At 43.0% G+C, this 19,278-nt stretch overlaps 1 protein-coding gene across 2 annotated transcripts in view; it reads left to right on the top strand.

Annotated features, from left to right (window-relative positions):
- The first annotated feature begins 2,305 nt into the window (after nt 1-2,305).
- Nucleotides 2,306-19,278, top strand: part of sphkap (SPHK1 interactor, AKAP domain containing) — an 80,557-nt gene continuing 63,584 nt past the window's right edge. The window contains exon 1 of one of the 2 annotated variants that reach the window (XM_064302517.1): nt 2,306-2,535. The gene's annotated coding sequence lies outside the window, so the exon portion shown is untranslated. The remainder of the gene's footprint in view (nt 2,536-19,278) is intronic. The other variant, XM_064302519.1, reaches the window with a different exon arrangement.

Genomic DNA, 19,278 nt, shown 5'->3' with positions numbered 1-19,278 from the left:
TGGGCAAGGGTTACAGCAATATGCCAAGTTATAAAGCATGTTCTGCTGAATCATTGAACTGTTGTGAGAATGATAAACTTAATGCCACAATCGGCAGGCTACATCTGTTTCTCTTCAAGTTTGCGATTTTCCTCAGAGTGTGTGAATATCTGTTGCCAGCAAGGGTCTGATGTCTCTGCTTGTTTGTAGAGACCGAAGCTGACAGCTACTGTAGAAAACACCGTACTTCAACCATTGTCGGAGGTACCCAGTGTCCAGTGGCAATATATTTAAGCACCTTGTTTGTGTGGCCCACAGTTCTGAGGCACGGCCTTCTTGCTACAGCCATGGCATAAACGAAATGCAGCATTGGTGCCAGCAGGGATGGTTTTAGCAGAGACTGGTCAGGTGCTAGCATGAGCTGTAGCACTTGCAAAAAATGAATGGTAGCAAAAATTGGCAAATCTTCCATTCATTGTGAATGGCCGCACTATGGATGGTGGGTAATTTTTCCACAAAGGAGTGCTGAGTGGAAGCCATTTGGGAACTTCATTAAGGTCACTAGTTAAACCCTGATAACAATCATTATAAATCTTTTATTCCCATTTGTTCTTTCTTGAGCATGAAAAAAATTTGCCTGCCTCAATGTATGGTTAGGTGAGGTGTATGATGAGATGTGGCAACTGCTGTTTATCCAGCTAATAAAACAGTTTTGACATGATGTTCCACTTTTGGCTCATTTTTACAGCAGAAAACCACAACATACGGCATCTATTTTTATCAGGTTGGGACCTGTACTGCAAAGTGCAACTGATGGAGGCACCATCATTTTGTAGCAGTGCTTAAACCGTGTATACACAAAAAGTCGTTCATTATTTGTTCATATACCAAATAGAAATAAACATAATTTTTTGTTTGAGGTTATTCAGATCAGTTTGTTAATGCCAATAACCTTTCTAGACCTACAGTTGTATTGATAAACTTTTTGTTAATATGAGGTCTGTCACTATTTTAATTTGACTTTTTGCATAAATAATAAAGCATTCTAAATAGAAACCTCTTTTCCATATATTCCTTTACGCATGTTGCGAAACACACATAGATTTTTATTATACCAAAGAACAAATTCAGATAAGAACAGAAAATGATTAAATCTGATATTGAAAAAGACCTACAAAATGGCTACAAAATGTCATCCAACACTGCTTCCAAGAATGGAATTTACCTTGTTCTTGATCATATTAGATTTTATACTGCAGATCATAATTTTGTATAACATTTACTATTTTCTTACACATTCATTATTTTTTCGAAAGCACCTTTTGGTAGAATGCTATACTTCTTCCTCGTATATGTGGAATTTATTGTATTTACCAGTCAAACAGCATATATTCAGTAATTCTAAGTAATATACAAGGTAATATACTGTGAAATTTCTGCTAAGTTGAGGTACCACCATTTCGTAGCATTGCTTAAAACAACATGCAGGTAGATGCAACAGTCACACCCTTCATTTAGAATATTGGGAATCCAAGGCCCCTCCCTTGATTTTACAGTGAATCTAGGATACAGAGTATTCTCAGCTAGGCCAGGCATGTTGTACAGACTTTTATGGGTATTCTAGTGTGTTGAGCGATGGTTCAGATATATGTGCCTCCGTCCAGTCCGGTGAGGAGCTGCAATTTCTAATTGTGATGAGCCAGTAAGACACTCTTTATAAGGACCACCTGAGAGAGGATATACTACTGGAAAATGTAATCAGTGCAGACAAACCCAGAGTAAAGGAAATAAGCCTGTCATTTCTTCATGAGTAAAGAGCAGCATCCCCATGGCAGAGGACGGCTGATGATTATTAAGATAAAGAGCTGTGTTTCTGGGCGCCAGTTCAGGATGGCAAAATGAGCAGTGCTCCTGCGGCTTTTGTCAGGTAGCGGGAAAGGAGTGACTCACAATGTTTCGGGGGGTGGGGGTGGAGATGGTTGTTGGCAGAGTGCTGTCCCATCTCCTCGCTGGTTAATATGTCAAGGACGATTCCAGTGGATTACCACCCTAATCCACTTACATATTTTAACACTGTGTGTGTGTGTGCATGTGCCTGTGTGTGTATGTTTCTCTTCATATAATTGTGTATTTATTTGAATATGTATGTGTTTGTATGTCTTTGCGTGTGTGTTTGTCCATGTGCGCGTGTGTATCTTTATGAGCGTATGTGTGTGTAACATTAGCATGTTATTCTCAGAGGACTTCTTGCTGCTTAGCACCAGCTTTCCCTCTGTCTCAAATGGGATTATCCACAGCCTCACTACACAGTCACGGTAAAAACAGGGCTGAAGACGGCACACTCAAGCCTCTGTTAAGAATCACAGCCAGATCAGCACGAGGCACAGCATCATAGTGAGACTTATACACTGCACTATTTACACTGAGAGAGAGAGAGCGAGAGAGAGAGAAACAGAGACAGAGCAAGGGAGACAAAGAATATAAGGACAAGAGTGCTCTCAAAGGGAGAACTGGTTCCTCTACCCCAGGGAGTGGGATATGTTCTTTTTGCACCTGGTGAGTACGGCTGCCTGTTCATTGCAGTGTTGCTGCTGTCACTACTGTGAAGTGCGAGTGTGTGTGCGAGAGGGAGAGAAAGAGAGTGTGTGTGCGAGAGGGAGAGAAAGAGAGTGTGTGTGCGAGAGGGAGAGAAAGAGAGTGTGTGTGCGAGAGGGAGAGAAAGAGAGTGTGTGTGCGAGAGGGAGAGAAAGAGAGTGTGTGTGCGAGAGGGAGAGAAAGAGAGTGTGTGTGCGAGAGGGAGAGAAAGAGAGTGTGTGTGCGAGAGGGAGAGAAAGAGAGTGTGTGTGCGAGAGGGAGAGAAAGAGAGTGTATGCTGTTGTATTTCCTGAGTGTGTGACGAGAACAGCCATTATAACATTTGTTTGTATAGAAGTATAATACCTGCTAGTATTTTTGAATAGTCTGAGTATTTAGATATGAAGTCTTGGCAGAATGCAGAACTATATAAATGCATGTTCCCAAGGTGTGGGTGTAAAGTGAGGGACCACATACTCCAGTGAAGTGGAGGGAGGGATTCTCTTCATGGCCAAGTGGGTCACGGCTTATTTCGATTTCTGCAGGGCCACACTTGTACCCCCACACATATCTGCAATACTCAACTGGCCACGCAAGAAAAGACAAGATAATATTTAAAGAACACAACGCAGACGCCTAAGCCTACACATTAAGCCTCTTCTACAAAGAATATCTATCATTGTCTTGTTGCAAAGATACAGATGCTGCACAAAGGTCTCTGTGTTTAGTGTTTAGTGTGTTAATGAGTGGCTACAGCTGTATGTAATGTCAGTTTCTTTAAAGCACTGAAAAGCTGTGAATAGCTTCATCTTGTAAATTGCATTAGTTAGCCTAACACAACGGGAGTCACCTGAGAGTGAGGAGATGCTGGAGTGGAAGAAATAGAAGGGAGAACCAGAGAGAAACAGAGAGGGGAAAACAAAAAAGAGCAGATGTCTGATATGCTTACTCAGCAACTGGAGCCCTCCTACCGCCTCCACCCCCCCCCCCCTCCCCCCCCAGCATAGTCTGCCTCTTTACCTCCTCACAAAACATTTAATCTATGCAACACAAAGTGTGCAGCTGCTATACAACACAATTTATCTACTATACAACATAGTGTACAGCTACTATACAACGCAGTGTACAGCTACTATACAACACAATTATGTCATCTACACACCCGTCTGTGTTCAACTCCTATACACATTGAGTTCATTACTCCTGTTTCTGTACTATGAATTCATCTCCTTTATTAACACTGAGTTCATTTCCCCTACACAGTGGGGTATCCATATAAATTGTTATTGTCCATCATTACAAAAATGTGTGATGCACAAAATGATTCCCTGGTCTTACTGAAAACAGCAGGTGTATCCACACTGTGGAAAAAAGAGATTCCGGTGTGTCAGCCAATTATGTGGAGCATGGTAGTAACATGGTCAACGTTAAATGATCTAACATCTGTTACTACTAACTGCTGTAGCTGCTCGGCTGGTAAAGAAAGACTGTGCAGTGTTTGGATAGGAAGCAATGCTTCATGCTTGCCAGTGCTGACCATTATCATGAAAATGTGCAGCAATATCCTCATGGTTTATTTATAATGGTTTCCATAAAATCTGATTCAAATGACCAGTTCCTTTCAAAATCTAATTTCAGTGACACACAAGTCCTATTTATATGCAGCAGATAACTCACAGCCCACCTGCTTAAGACCATATATGTTCACGTGTTGCAGTATAATAGAAGGGGCAATGTCATTTTAAACATCACTTTTAATGACATGCAAATTATTTCGTAGCCAATTCATTGTAGGTGTTGTTGATTTTGACAGTGAATGCCAAAGTAGCTGGAAAATCTCTCGGCGTGCACTTTTGCATGCATCGCCTAACAATAACATTTGCATTTCTGTCAGGTTGAACATCGAGTTAAACTTTAATGCGCACTGCACACCCCAGTGAGTTCACCACCCCTACATCAGTCAATTCACCTTTGCAATGCAGCTCACATTTTTTATAAAACAGTCCATTTTCTCTCCTACGAAAAGAATGAAAGAAATTCCAACTTCAACAACACAGTCACGTCTAAAACCCTCCTTTAAAATCCATGAAACTCATCTCCTCTACATACACAGTCAATTGACCTCTTTTACAACACGAGTCAGTTCAACTCCAACAAAGAGGAAAAGCTGGCCATGAATGAGAAAGAACTGGAGGAGGTGAGATTAAAAACATTTTCATTATATTTACACCTATACACCTGGCTGGTGCTTTTGCCCAAAGTAGCTTTCAGTGCTTCACAATAAACCACCAAGTACATACAAGTGGGATAACTAAAAATACCATAACAGAGCAGATATTAATACTGTAGACATTTACTGTAGTGCAAAGTCGATTAGACTCAGCCACTAAGCACACGCTATAGGTGAAATAAGATATGAAGTTGGACTACTTATCTCAGCTCTCAGCACTACACAATACAACGGATACCATTTCCAGTCAATAATACAATGAAAAACAAAATGGGCTTATATTACATTGATAAATAAAGTGGTGTAGTTTTAGTATGAAACCTGTGAAAGTTCTGCAGCTGCGGAAGTGTTTTGAGATGTACACACTCTGAAAACGTAGGTTTAAGCAGCCGTTTGTTGACATAGTGACTTTTATTCCAATAATGTGGAGCCGGGGTGAGAACAAGTGGTACGATCTTTAACGGGAAGAACTGAGAAATGAGTGAAGGTAAATTTCTGTGACCTAGCTGATGTGTGAGATCTGACTAAGGGGGTTGATCCTTTTCTGCATGATCGGCCAACACTGGGGTTTTAAATGTGCCGTGGGCTTCAACCTGGATTCAGAAGAGAAGTGACACCTGCACATATCTTGGAGACTGGAAATAAGAGGAGGTGCGATACTGTGGATGAGTGAGAGAGGTTTAGTGGTGCATGCTGGGAGACCTGCAAGTGGCAAGCTATAGCAGTAGGCAAGAAATGACACAGGGCCTGGCTAAGTGGGGCATATGGTTAAGAATGGACGGATTCCGCTGGTGTCGTAGAGAAAAACTGGAAAACTAGTATCACCTGTGTTCATATAGTGTCATCCATCATGTTTGGGATAAATAATTTTTTTTCTTGATTTGGCTCTGTACTCCACAATTTTAGATTTGTTATCAAACTATTTATATGTGGTTGAAGTGTAAATGCTTTTATTAAAGGGTATAGATTTTTGGTGTCACCATGTAGAAATTACAGCACTTCTTATACATGGCCCTCCCATTTCAGAAAAAAATATGTCTCAAATGTTATGGAGGGCACTGTATATCAGCTACATCGACTCCTGAAGTAGATGGTGCTGCATTGCCTGTGTTCAGGGGTGCCTAATACTTGTATTTGACTAGATAACAAGCTTACAAAGGTCTGCAGTCAAAGTTGTGAATTCTCTAATGCAATTAAGATGATCCTAATTGCAGCAGCAAAATCTCAGCAGAAACATAGTTCTTCCTGAACTGCCAGACAGTGACTTCTGATCAAGTCACACCTCTTTCTGATGTGGTCACTTACCAGATGGAATTACCCTTCACCCTGTTGTCTACTGAACATAAGAAAACCTGTAGGTCATGTGTACATCTGAGACAAAGGCATTAACCAGTATAAAGAGGATATATCATGTGAAAACCCGATCTAGTGCAGAAGGATGGTCTTTTAATTGAAATCTCCAGAGGGCGTGAGCACAGCTTGTTCGACTCAGATTGCCAGTGCTGTACTTGTGATCTTTATCCAAAGGAATAGATTGTCTAATTCACTGCTTCACCACCACCACCACCCGTGCCAAACTGCAGGTGCATCCACTGCCAGGGCAACAAAAAAATATGCAGACCCGGGCACGCACACACAAAACATGCTCATACGGACAGGTGTACACATGCACAGGTACAATGCTTTCACATTCACAACACAGATACATATTTACTCGCCTGCACACATTCACACATGCAGTATTCCTATGCAAAATACTTGAAAACGAAGATCAGTGAGGAAGACCATTGTGGTGACTTGGATAATGTTGCTATGGTTAAAGAGGGGGAGATGTGGGTTGTATCCCTCAGTTTCATTCTCTGTAAAGTGTTGTATTTTCATCATGGAGTATAGATTTAGCCAACACGGACAAGAGCTATTCAGGGTTGGAACCATTATGACTGGAAACCATGTTCCTTTAAAAGGCTTCATGCTGAGCAAGTTTTCAATTTCAAACCCAGCAACCCAGATACATATCTTCATGCCCAACTGCTTTATGTAATACCATGGAGTTTGTTTGCACATGTATGTGCATGTATGTGTGCGCACATATTTGTAAGTATTATTATTAGTATAGGCGTGTGTGCGTGTGCACATATTTGTGAAAATGTTTCAGTGTTTCATGTATTTCTCTGATTATTTTAATTTCCTAATTTTTAAAGACTAGTAAAGATACATGTACATACCCCCACCTATGTGCTCACTGCCATTTCTATTAACTTTGTCTGCTTTCTCCAGCAAAATGAGAGGAATTAAAGGGTTGTGAGTCTCTTTCAAAGGAGGGTATATCTCTATTTGAAACCATGAACTTTCTTTTTTCAGTCAATAAAACTCACAAAAAGTTCAAAATAAAACCACCTTCTTGCCACTCACTGAAAAACGTTTGTAATGCTCAGTGCTCTGTGCAGCTCTTGCCAAACACTGTGCCCTTTAGAAACATCTACATCCTGCAACCTCAAGGTCTTGATGCGTAAAGATTTCCTCCGCATTTGAATATGTCACGGTGCACAAGCCCAGCATGAATAAACAGGAGGGCGATGATCAATGAGTCGTGAAGTGTGCGCATAGGGCTGTGTCTCCAACAGGGGGTGTCCTCTGGCACCAACAGCAAAGCCAGTCCTGAGAGAGCAGTCTGGCTGACACAAATTCAGGTCACCTCCATCCCTCACCCTGAGCGATGACATAGGGGAAGAGGGAAAAGGGAGAAAAGCAAAGAGGGCAGAGGAAGGGAAGATAGGACGGAGGAAGGGATGAGAAAGTGATGCGGGGAGAAATAAGATGAGAGAAGGGAGGGTACTTGAGAGAACAACATCTGATGTTTCTCTCAGCAGAGCCCCTCCCCTCTCTTCCCGCTTGCCATTGATAGCACTGAATTGAAAGCACCCAAGTTGGGGTGTCCGTATAAGCCATCAGGGAATCACCATGTTCATTTAGCCTCTTCAAACATCTGAAATCTAGAGACCGCGCATGCAGGGCTGTTTCATTAGCCTACATAGCAAATAAACCATTTAACTATTTGCCCAAGGGTAAAGCAGCTTTACTCTGACATTAAAGTTAAAGCCTTCCTATGAGCACCGCAGCAGCTGAGACCAGCGTTGAAATGCACACAGGGCTCCACCTTCAACCCAATTCTCTCTTCCGGGAGTGGTCCAGGCTGGTTGTCAGTCGCTGGGCATAAAACCAGCCCCGCCCACTCCTGTACTTATGTGCACTGTAGCTTGGCTGCAGCTGTTGTGGACCCTGGGGGAGACTCACCTGTCAGCAGCTCATGGGGGGGGAGGGGGAGTTCGGTGTATGGACGCACCAGATCACAACACATTTTGTGAACCAATGCACACGTAATGTAGAAATGTGACACATTTTTGTCTTAATGTTATCTAAAATCAAGATAACAATCAGTCTTTCCTCAGAAGCCCAGCAGTATATTTCTTCTGAAGCATAGCTCACAGTGTTGCTTTGTCCAGTCTGCATATCTAAGTGATGTCTCCTTAAAGGAGATAACAGGAGGTCACTGAGGACTAATCTGAGAAGAAGACGATTTTAGAAGAAGGAGGACTATCTTTGAGAGACTTGCAGTGGTATTCCAGTGAGCCTGAATGAGGAAATATTTATTCTTGTGCAGCTGAAACTTTGGATGGAGGGTAAAGCTGGATCTCTGCTTCAAGTTTTTGAGCTTTTGGTCTTGATATTCAGTATTGATTTCCTTTGAAATGGAATTTCACAATGGCAGAGTTAGATTCCTGACCGTAATGAACACTTGCCATATTCCTCCCAAAAATACTGAAAGCCAAGGCATTGTTGAAATGAGCATGGAGAGACCTCCCTCACAGTCTGTGATGGAGGACAGCCGCTTGATGAGCTTCCTGTCTGTTGCCATGATAATAGAGTGAGACGGTGGAGCACTGGGCCTGGAGCAGCGCGTGAGTCAGCTGGGTGAGATAATCACAGGGTACGACAGAAAAGTGGAAGTAATTACCCATATTCTCAAAACTCAAATGCGGAGACAAAATCTTTTTTTTTTGTCAACAATTCCTTCAAAAACAATGAAAAATGTCCGCCCCCGAATTCTATTTTAATGGCACTGTTGTTTTTGTGTGAGTTTTTTTCTTTTCTTTTTTCTTTATTGATTTTTCGGTGATGGTGAAGAATCCACAGCGGGTCGAGGGGTGCAGTTCCGGTCTCTGAGAAATAAAGGGTTTGAGAGAGGGGTGGAAAAAAAGGCAGAGAGGAGTGTGAGAGAGATGTAGAAATGGGAAAGAAGCAGTGAGATGCTAAGGAAGTGGCCAGGGGAAGGGAGGGGTCCTCTCGGGCGGTCACTCTGTGCCCTCGGCCCTCTCGGTCAGCCCGTGCACACGGCTCTATGTGGGAGCCTCTCTCTAGTGCTTCATTAGGCTGCACGGCTGGGCGCTGCTGGGGAAGGGCTGCGCAGCTGAGGCTGATCTGTGCGGCAGGATTAGCCCTCTGTATTGCCCGGGCCTGTCACCGCTCCTCTGTGCAGAGGAGAGCAAAGCATCCTAAAGCTGAAAGATTAATGGCTTAAAGATGAACCGATTTTGATGTGATAAATGGAACACTTTGTTCATCCCCCTCCCCGCCCCCCCCCCCTCCAGTTTTCTGTTCTTGAAAAGGAACGGAATTGGCTTTTTAATCCAATTCCACAAAGTGCTGTCTGTTCACGGTTGGATGAATTCCAATCTGATCACAGTCAAAGGGCCCAGCCAGAGCCCCCCACCTCATAGGTGACCCCTCCCCCGGCCCTGAGATGTACAAACACATCAGTGACTCATGCGGGAGATGTTTCTTCAGCCAGGACTAACCAACCAGCTGGGTCAGTGCGTAGGTACGTCCAGCAGACAGCCATTAAGGCCGTCATACTTATTTCATACAGTTGAGCTGTCCAGAGTCATTCCGTACTACAAATATAAACATCTAGCGTAGTCATTTTTCAGGGAATCTCCAGTGTCCTGTAGAATCTCTTATCTCTTATGTTTGATGATATTTTAACTGGAATTAAGTACTACACGTTTACTTCCTGTTTCCTGTTACACTGTAATTAAAGAATCACTCCCAAGCCCTCAGTCTGTGCAGCAGACAGTACACTCACACACACACACAAACAGAGAGAGAGAATCAGAATTACTCATAGAGAATAACGTCAATCTCGTATTCACACACAGTAAAATACAAATCTTTCACAGCAGGGCGTGAGCTGACATGACAAAAAAGGCAGTTTTACACATAACAATGCGTTTGACAACGTGGTAATTTATGATTTGCTGCTGCGTTACAGAGCAGTAGCGATTTCTCATTGCTTATTTTTAAAGTGTGAGTTTTGCAGTCGCAGCATTTTTAAAATGACAGCCCTGGCACTGCGGGCACTGTCCACAGAAGATACTGTCTTGGACACCGATTCCCAGGATGGGCTATAATTAGCTTGCTCTCGCTGCCTGCTGTATTTCATAGGCTTCAGGAATCCCAGTGATTGGCTGGGATCTGAATGGGGCATCTGTCAGGCAGACGGGACCCACTGGGACGTGTTTGCAGATAGCGTGGCCTCCATTTCCCTGCGGGGGCTTCCCACGCAGCTGAGACCCCCCCTGCCGCCCCCCCCCCAACCCTCTCCTCGCCCGTCTGCTGCGTGCCCCTGTGCCATTCATCGCACACCACCAACTACACCTTCAGCTCGTAATTACGCTCAGCGTAATTCGTGACAGAGACCGTAGAAAAGGAGAGACCATCCTGACTGCAAAAATTTCACGAACACGGGCAAGGGTTGTGGGGTATGGGGGGGGGGGGGGTTGACATCCTAAAAATGTAAGCACAGTACATTGGGTCCTGCAATACATTGGCAACATCTCTCAGATAAAATTTTTTTTTTTTTTTTCCTAAAACAGATGTTCATTGTGATACGGTCAGCTGTGGTGATCTTACCCTACTTATTTCCATCTGTGAGGGTTGGAGCTATTTTTCCCAAGGAAATCTAGGCTGGCAGTATGAGACGGCTGAAAGGGCTCTGTTACTGAAATGCTTGGGTAGACGGATGTGTTGGCGGTCATTAGCATTCAATGTCAAGCAAACGTTTTAGCAATTCCATTTCCCACAATTCCGTCTGATCAGTTCATTTAAAATGCCCTGCAACCACGACAAGTCTGAATTGGATTTGGAAATGGTCCTGCATGTTTAATAAAAAATGGTCCTATTTTGCCATTTAAAGATACTCAGAAGCTCTGACTTAGGAATGTTATGAATACATGATTTGTTTTCTGGCAAATCAAAACTCAATCTTTTTGTGTTTGCTGATCTCCCCTCTGCCCATCCTCCCCCATTGTATTTCCCAGCATGCTCCTGTGTGATCTATCAGTTTGACTTTCTGCTGGGAATATAAGTGTGTGCATGCCTTATCTCTTATAGCTGATACCATTCAGCCAGTCTTTTAGGAAAAAAGGTCCTATATCTCAAAGGAGCAGCCTATTTATGTTGTTCCTAACCTTTTCAATCATCTGTTTGCCACCATCTCTCAGGAGTTAGTTTATCCTGATAACTATCACATGGATAAATCACCAAGATACATTGAAAGTTAAGGGTCCTCTATACTTAGATGTTCTCACAATCAATGTTTAATTTGATAGATACTGGGCATTATGGATCAAACTGCTGAACCAGATGCTGATAAATTCACATCAGATAGGAGCTTTCCAATCACCAAGGCAACACTTAAACGAGACACCCGAAGGTTACAAAGGCCAATATCACTGTCTGTTCATCTAACAGCTGATGAACAACGCCAACTCTCTCTCTTGACCTTCTCATGCCTCTGCAAGAGGGCTTGAGATGCATCATTCCTCACTTAATTGAACATTTTCGTTAATTGATGAGGCTCATTAATGCAGCAGCAATCAGATTTTGAGATCCTGAGACAAGGAGGAATGATGAAGTGGTCAAAGCTTGATGCAAAGCTTTAGAGCGAACTCACTTCCCCTCTCCTCCCAATTAGCCAGCATCTCTCTCTCCTTCAAAGCTCCATCTACCCTCTCTGAACTCCTCTCTTCTTCGGTTCCCTGCGCCTTCGCCTCTCTCCTCTTCAATGTTCCGCACCTCCCCTTTTTCCTAGTCTGTTTGTCCATCATCTCTATTGTCGTGTGTATTGTCTCTAAATGCCCCAGTGTCTCCCGTTCTGCCCCGGGGTCTGCGGCTGAAAGTCAGATGAAGGTGTGCTTTCTCGTGTGATAGAGGCTGTCACTTTCACTCACATCTTTAGGTCTAATAATAGAGTGGCAGAAATAACCGCTTGTCTTTAAGACAGAGTAGGAGGAAATTGGCCTTTTATTTCTCAAATTACATAGATTATCCATTTTTACAAAGAACATGGAAAGGGAAGGTTTTTCCTGAAAGCAGCGAGAAGGTGCTGGTGCAGCTGTGGGGATTGGTGGCGTAACTATAGGCGGTGCAGACGAAGGAGTTGCACCTGGAGCCAGAATTCGTGGAGGGCCAAAATGACAGGCCCTCCTGCATTCGCCCTAAAGCCCTTTTTATCTCCCAGATGCTCTATTAGCGACCATATTCAAATTATTCCAGAACAAAGCAGAAATAAACCTTTAGTTTGTAAACCAATAGTTTACACTACTGGCGAGCATCATGATACGTAGAGTACATTTTGTCAAAGGCAAGGAATCTTAGTGGACCACAGGTCAGGCATTGTTTCTGTGGAGGGGACAGACCGGTTGTGTACATGTAAGGCACACCTATGCAGTACCTTTCGAAACAACTGTTTTCTTACAGACACACCCATTCTGTACCATTCTGCTGAGATGAGACACATTTTGACTGCTATAATTCAGGTGAGCTGGACAGTGAAGTGAGAATGACAATGAGTCATCGGTTCCTCTCACAATTACATCACTAAAATTTTGCAGGAAAAAATGTCATCATACCTTACTGAAATTTCACATTCCATTGTATTTTACTCAACCTGAATGCTGTTAATATCTGTCCTCAGCATCACCCTTCTTGCATCACCCCGCCCCCTCCTCCCCAATGTAAAAATAAGTCACTACACAAAAATGACTGAACTGGCAACCAGCCATTGTTCAGTGTGCACTTGTTTGTTTGTCTGGGGGAATGGGGCTTCATGTAAGACGACATAAAGAGCACGTTCTCAGCGTGTTATAATTAGCTGGAGTGACGGTGGCCAGGTTGCGGCGGAGACGCGGGGTGCGGTGCTGTGACAGCCCTGTTTCACGGCGTTGCGTGTGGAGACGCGTGTGGAGACGCAGGCGGGCGGGCTGCGCGCGCAGTCCCTCAGAAGTGCAGATGAGGGAACGGTAATGCCTGATTTATCTCGCCTCGCAGCGAGGCGCCGGGCGAGAAGGAGAGAGAGGGGGGAACACAACAAGTTAAAGGGGAATGAAGAGGTGCTGATTAAGAAGGAGATGGTGCAGATGAGGCTGAAAAACATTAGCAGATGGGTAAAGAGACTCCCTCCTTTCCTCCTGTTTACCTCCAGGAGTAAAAAGCATTCTGCCTCGTGCCCTGAAGTGAGCAAAGGCACGTGATGCCGCTCAATCTGGGGCTGCGTGCCCGTGTGTGTGTCTGTTTCCGCATAACTGATATAGTTTTCATCGTCTTTATTTCCCATTAACATGCGCCTGTCTGAAAGTGAAGAGCCCATTGTGATGAATGAAAAGGTATGCTTATGCCTACATCGAGTTGTCACAGTTTATTGTTTATTTTTCTTCACTGTTTTTCATTGCTTGGCAACTGAAAACAATTGCTTAATGCAGTTTTGGACAGCTCAGAACAGTAAAATAATTACAGAGAAAAAAGTAGACTATGGCTGTGTCCCAATACTCTTTCCTCGTTTCCTAGCAGGGAATCCTGTGCCTCCTCTACTGTTCCGATAGTCTATTGCCCAACAATAGATGAGTGGTTCAGCCCAGTGAACAAGAGAAATGATAAACTGGATTTTAATTATAATTTCCCATGGTCACGGAACACATTACAGAAACAAACAAAGCTAGAAAATATAGAAAATACAGTATCCCTGTCAGAGTTTAAAAACATAACTATGAGTTTCTTGAACAGCGTCTTGATTTTTCTTACTCGTTTCAGCCTAGATTCTGCATGTTACCTGAATCTGAACTACAGCTTAATGTGTTACTTGTTTCCTTGACTTGTCTTCTAAACGAGATCACTAATCTCAAGAGGCCCGTGGTTAAATGAATGAAATTGTATCAATCAGCCACAAAGATAAGTGTTTCCAAATGGTTTTTTGTGTATAGTTGCAACATGGTGTGATCTGAGCAAGTGCCACATGTTTTGCCCAGTAGTGAGCATCTGGTGGATTACATCAGGCACAATATGCCTTCTCATTCATTCTGTCGTTGAGTTTCAATGAAGATGGAAGCAAGGCACAGTTCTTCAGGTGTATTTGATTGCGTTGTGAACCTTCATGCAGACACCATGTTCTCACATGGGTCAGGACGAGGCACAGGAATGTCCTGTTCTAGATGGGGGAGAAATGAATCCACGCTGTCTGTGCATACCCCGCCACACATTGTGCTGCTCGTAGCAAGCTGGATAATCACAAAAATGTGATTGGTGCAGCTGCAACACTGTTTCCAGTCAACATGAAGAACAGTGAGATCGAGGCAATCCGATCAAAATAACTGCATAAACTCAGGAACATTCTGGACTGCTTAAGGGAACCTTCACTCGCCTTCTTTTTGTTCTTTCTCTCCATAAATCTTGTTAAGAAAAATCAAACCTGTACTGAGATTTTAATTATGGTTTATTTTTCCATCAAAATGTGATTTGTTGTTATTGAACAGCTTGTTATGACAAATGACAGCGTGGCACTCCATATGAGGAGAAATGAATCATTTTGAGCTTTATTTGCGCTTACGTATCAAGTGGCCCCCGATAGGCAGCTGAAATACAACATTCATGTTACCTCATGCACTTCAGTCTGGACTGAAAAAAATCTGCTGAGGACAAAACCATCATTTTGGCTACTTTTTCTACAATGATGCAATATTGTCAAATCAAATCACTCCACGAGTAATTTGTTCCTCTGTGGCTTTGAGATAGAGCTGTGTGCTGGAACAGAGGCAGCAGGGGAGAGGCTGACGAATTGAGTTTGTGACCACGGGCCTACCGTGGAGCAGAGACTGGATCCTCTTTGTGTCCATGATTCAGTTATGGGTTAATTCAGGAGGAAAGGGGAACAGGCTGTAGGGTCCTTTCTGATGTGCAGGCATGGAGCTTTGCCCGGAGACACTGAGTGTGTGAATGCTGAATGAGTGAATGGATCTTAAAATGCTTAGCTTTGGAACAATACGAGATGACTGCTGAGAACATGCACATGCGTGTGCATACACACACACACACACACACACACGCAAACATACACACCTGCACACACGCACACACATAAACATACACATACACCTGCACACACACGCACACAAACACACACAAACATACACATACACCTGCACACACACACACACACACAAACATACACACCTGCACGTGCGCACACACACAAACACACACAAACATACACATACACCTACTCACACACACACACAAACATACACACCTGCACGCGTGCACGCACACAAACATACACATACACCTGCACACACACACACAAACACACATACCTGCGTGCACACACACAAACACACACACACATACACATACACCTGCACACACACACACACACACACACACACCATACCTGCATACTGGATGCTCCCAACAGAACATGAACCTGAAAATGTATGATGTATAATGTGACATGTCCACATGGTGTTGGCATGCTCACAGGCTTGTGAAAACTCACTGGAGCAGAATGAACAGCATGAGAGATGTTGGTGCCAGGAGCAGATTGCATATCAGGAATCAGCACACCGTTAAAATACTGACTTCACGCAGAGAAGGAAAAACAATGCACATAGGATTTCTTTGACAGTTCATTTTCCAGCCAAACATTGGCATGATTGATGAGTCAGTCTTCATACTGGCATTTAACCCCTTAAGTCACATTGGGCCAGATTGAGTTTATTTGCATTCATTCAGTTTATTGTGAAATTTTCAATCACACTGTTTTACGATGCCAACGTTTTATAAACAATGGTACCTTATGCCGTAACATGTAGGGTGGCAAAACAAGCTTGGGTGTCCTCACCTTCTATGCGTTTTGGAAATCCACAGACGACATGACTGTAAAGTCAATGTTTTTATCATGGCAAGGATCCAGTGAATAAAATCCATAAAAAATGTATTCCAAAAAACTCACAGAAACATCAATAATGTCTTTTGTTTACTTAGCAATTCTCCTGAGGAATTACCATTGTTGTCCATTTGTTGTCTGAGTGGAGGACAGTGAAAACAGCTTTGACTCCACAGCACAGGGCATGTGCAATGAAGGACTTGATCCCATTTTACTGTATGTTGGTGAGCATCTAAATTCATTTTCAAAATATATTTATTATTCAGTACGCTTATAAATAAGGAGTAGGCCTGATTTTAAATAATAAATGTGGCATGTGAAATTTTGGGACATGTTTGACATGGTGGGGTGTTGATGGGGGTAGGGTATATGATGAAAACTTAAATCAATCCTCTGTCAAAGGATTGGTAAATTGGTAGTCAATAATGTTTTTGCATTTTAAACCAACCCAGACCACGTTTAAATGCAAATACTGCTGTATAGTGCTATTTGTATGGCATTATGAACGTGCCACACATAGGAATTCATGAACACAAAACACAGATAGGAGAAATATTAAATTTATTTCAATTGGACCGCTTGATAAGAAAGCAGTGTTCAGTTATGCAGTCCAATGTTAGCCACTTATGCATTGCACCTGTATGGAGTTAATCAATGTAAACTACTTGAATGAGGCACAAGGTACCTGGGAAACTGGCTGTCCACCCATGAAATAGTGTAAGGTACATGCTTGTTAAATGTAGTTGCACTGGTTCTTCTTATGTTCATTTTTTGAACTGCAGTCAAATGGAGTACATATTGGGATGCCATGTAGGTGAGGCTACAGAGATTAGCACATTTACAGTGGCTGTAAGGAGACGGTGGCTATCCGTTTAAATTGTGGCTACTTTCTCCATACATTGAGCCCAAAACACCCTTGACTATTTTTTTATTTGTGCATTTGGCCGTGTATTATTATGGTTAAATAACTGGGCTTGTAACCTAGGTTCAGTTCCCAGCTAGAATGATTCCGTTGTGCCCTTGAGCTGGGTACTTATCCTGAATTGCTTCAGTATAAACCCTGCTGTTCAAGCGGATGTAAAAAATAAAAAAGTTGTGTATAAATGGATGCAAAAAATGCTTGAGAGAGCGGAGACTGTTGGCTGCGAAGATTTCCTAGTGCGTGCACATTCATCTCATCAAGGGCGTGTCAGAAATCAATGCAACTTAGTTGAAGTGATCATTTTTTCGTTTGTTAACTTCATACAGTGACTTTAAACAAAAACTGACACCAAAGAAACAAAGAGGCACTGGCAAATAAATGGAAAATATATATTGTCTGAGGGGGAAGTAAATATGAAAATGAAATGCATTCAGTCTCACATTAGTTTTGTTATCACAACTGATGGCCCATAGAGCGGCTCTTCAGCCCTGACAAAATGACCAGTTTGCTGTGGCACAAATGCGTTGTTTTTAAAGGGAAGGAAACGGGGCGATCTGATTGGCAATGATGAAGCTAAACCCCATCACGCCCACAGTTCATTTATTCGCATCGAACCAGCCTCTTTTACAGTTGTGCTGTAATTGCCCTAAATCCTGGTGTCATGAAATTCCTCAAATTGGGTTGGACACACCCTAATTCACCAGCGCCTTGAGTTATCGCTAGCATTTGACAACTGCGCTATGACTGTTGAAATTGGGTGAATAGAGTTGAATTAAAATGAAATGGAAAAGGAAATTACATGCATATTGATGAAAGCCTTCTGATTCAATGATTTTTGTTAAGATAGGCATATTTATTTATATTAGATATTAGACACGCAAAGCCAAATTGAATACTGTCTTAACTTACCATCTAGTTATACAGTTACCAATTTGAGCAAAGTAATTCATACAATCAGATATTTGGCCTACCATTCATAATTAATGTTGATAATAGATGTTCAGTAAGTGGCTTGCTTAAGGGGGCATCACACAGGAACTGGACCGGTTACCTTTTGGCTGGCGTCCCAGCTCTTTAACCACAGCACCGCTGCCTGTGCATCCTGCACACAGCTCCCCTGCCTGTGCGTCCTGCACACAGCTCCGCTGCCTGTGCGTCCTGCACACAGCTCCCCCGCCTGTGCATCCTGCACACAGCTCCCCCGTGAAGTCCCCCGTGCTGTGCTCCAGAAACGTCCTCCACCCCACCCCTCCTCCTCCCTAATTCAGAATTAACACTCTGACAGTCCCCAGACTAGCGGAGCGCTGACCTGGGAGGGGAGGCGGCTCTGCCTCTGGGGAGGAGAAGACTCCACTCCGTCTGATTAAGTTTGCAACAAACAACACTCTCGCCAGAACGAGAGCGCATCGGAGCGGTTTGAAAAGAGGCATTAAATCTAGTGTATGATTACTAAGACTACAGCCATTCTATATTTGTCAGTGTTTTACCTCTCTGGCACTTCATGAATGTATGCATCTGCTTTTCTGTACTGTCCAGCTGTATATGCAGTTTTGTTAAGCCTGGCTTGTTATCAGTCTGAGGGTCCAGTGGCCAACACTTATCTCTCTCCTAATTAACCCTGTAAATGATCAATGTCATCGTGTGGATGGGGGAAACGTGTCAACTTAAAAAGAAAGTGATACATGCTGTACAGTCTCAACCTTTAGTCACCCCCTCCCCGCATGCACACACACACGTGCGCAAAATATGTATACACACACGCGCACGTGCGTGCGCACACAAACACACACACACACAACCCATTCATATACAGCGCAAACAGTGATCATCTCAGTACAAAATTTATGTTTCACTTGATTCTAGCTTCATGTGGAGGAGTCCATGCTCAACTATTGCCGTGGTTAAAATGCAAGTACCAGAGATGGACCTGTTAGATTAATAGACCTGCTGGCACAGAGCAGAAGAGGTGGTTATCTCTGACAGGGCAGACCGCTCTGGGATTCTTCACGCTGTACCACCTTCCTGAAGAATACAAGGACAATCACTGAAGAGGTCCTCACAAAGCATGGTTGAAATGTTGCATCTAAATGCATTCATTTTACTCTGCATCTTTTTAGCTGAGCATGATGTAATTATTAATCTTACCACTAATATATCAATTGTTTTGCAGTTATAATTGAAAAATATGCAGATTGCGGTATGGAAAGATGCATTGCACACCAGATGTCTCTTGATGAATTTGTCTTGCTTTCTGCTCTCTCCTGACATCGATAATTTTGGCAGGTAATTACACCATTT

Source organism: Anguilla rostrata, chromosome 12 (assembly GCF_018555375.3).
Source record: "Anguilla rostrata isolate EN2019 chromosome 12, ASM1855537v3, whole genome shotgun sequence".
NCBI classification, from domain to species: domain Eukaryota; kingdom Metazoa; phylum Chordata; class Actinopteri; order Anguilliformes; family Anguillidae; genus Anguilla; species Anguilla rostrata.
Note: the sequence above shows the minus strand (reverse complement) of the source record. Positions and strands in the feature narration are given on the sequence as shown.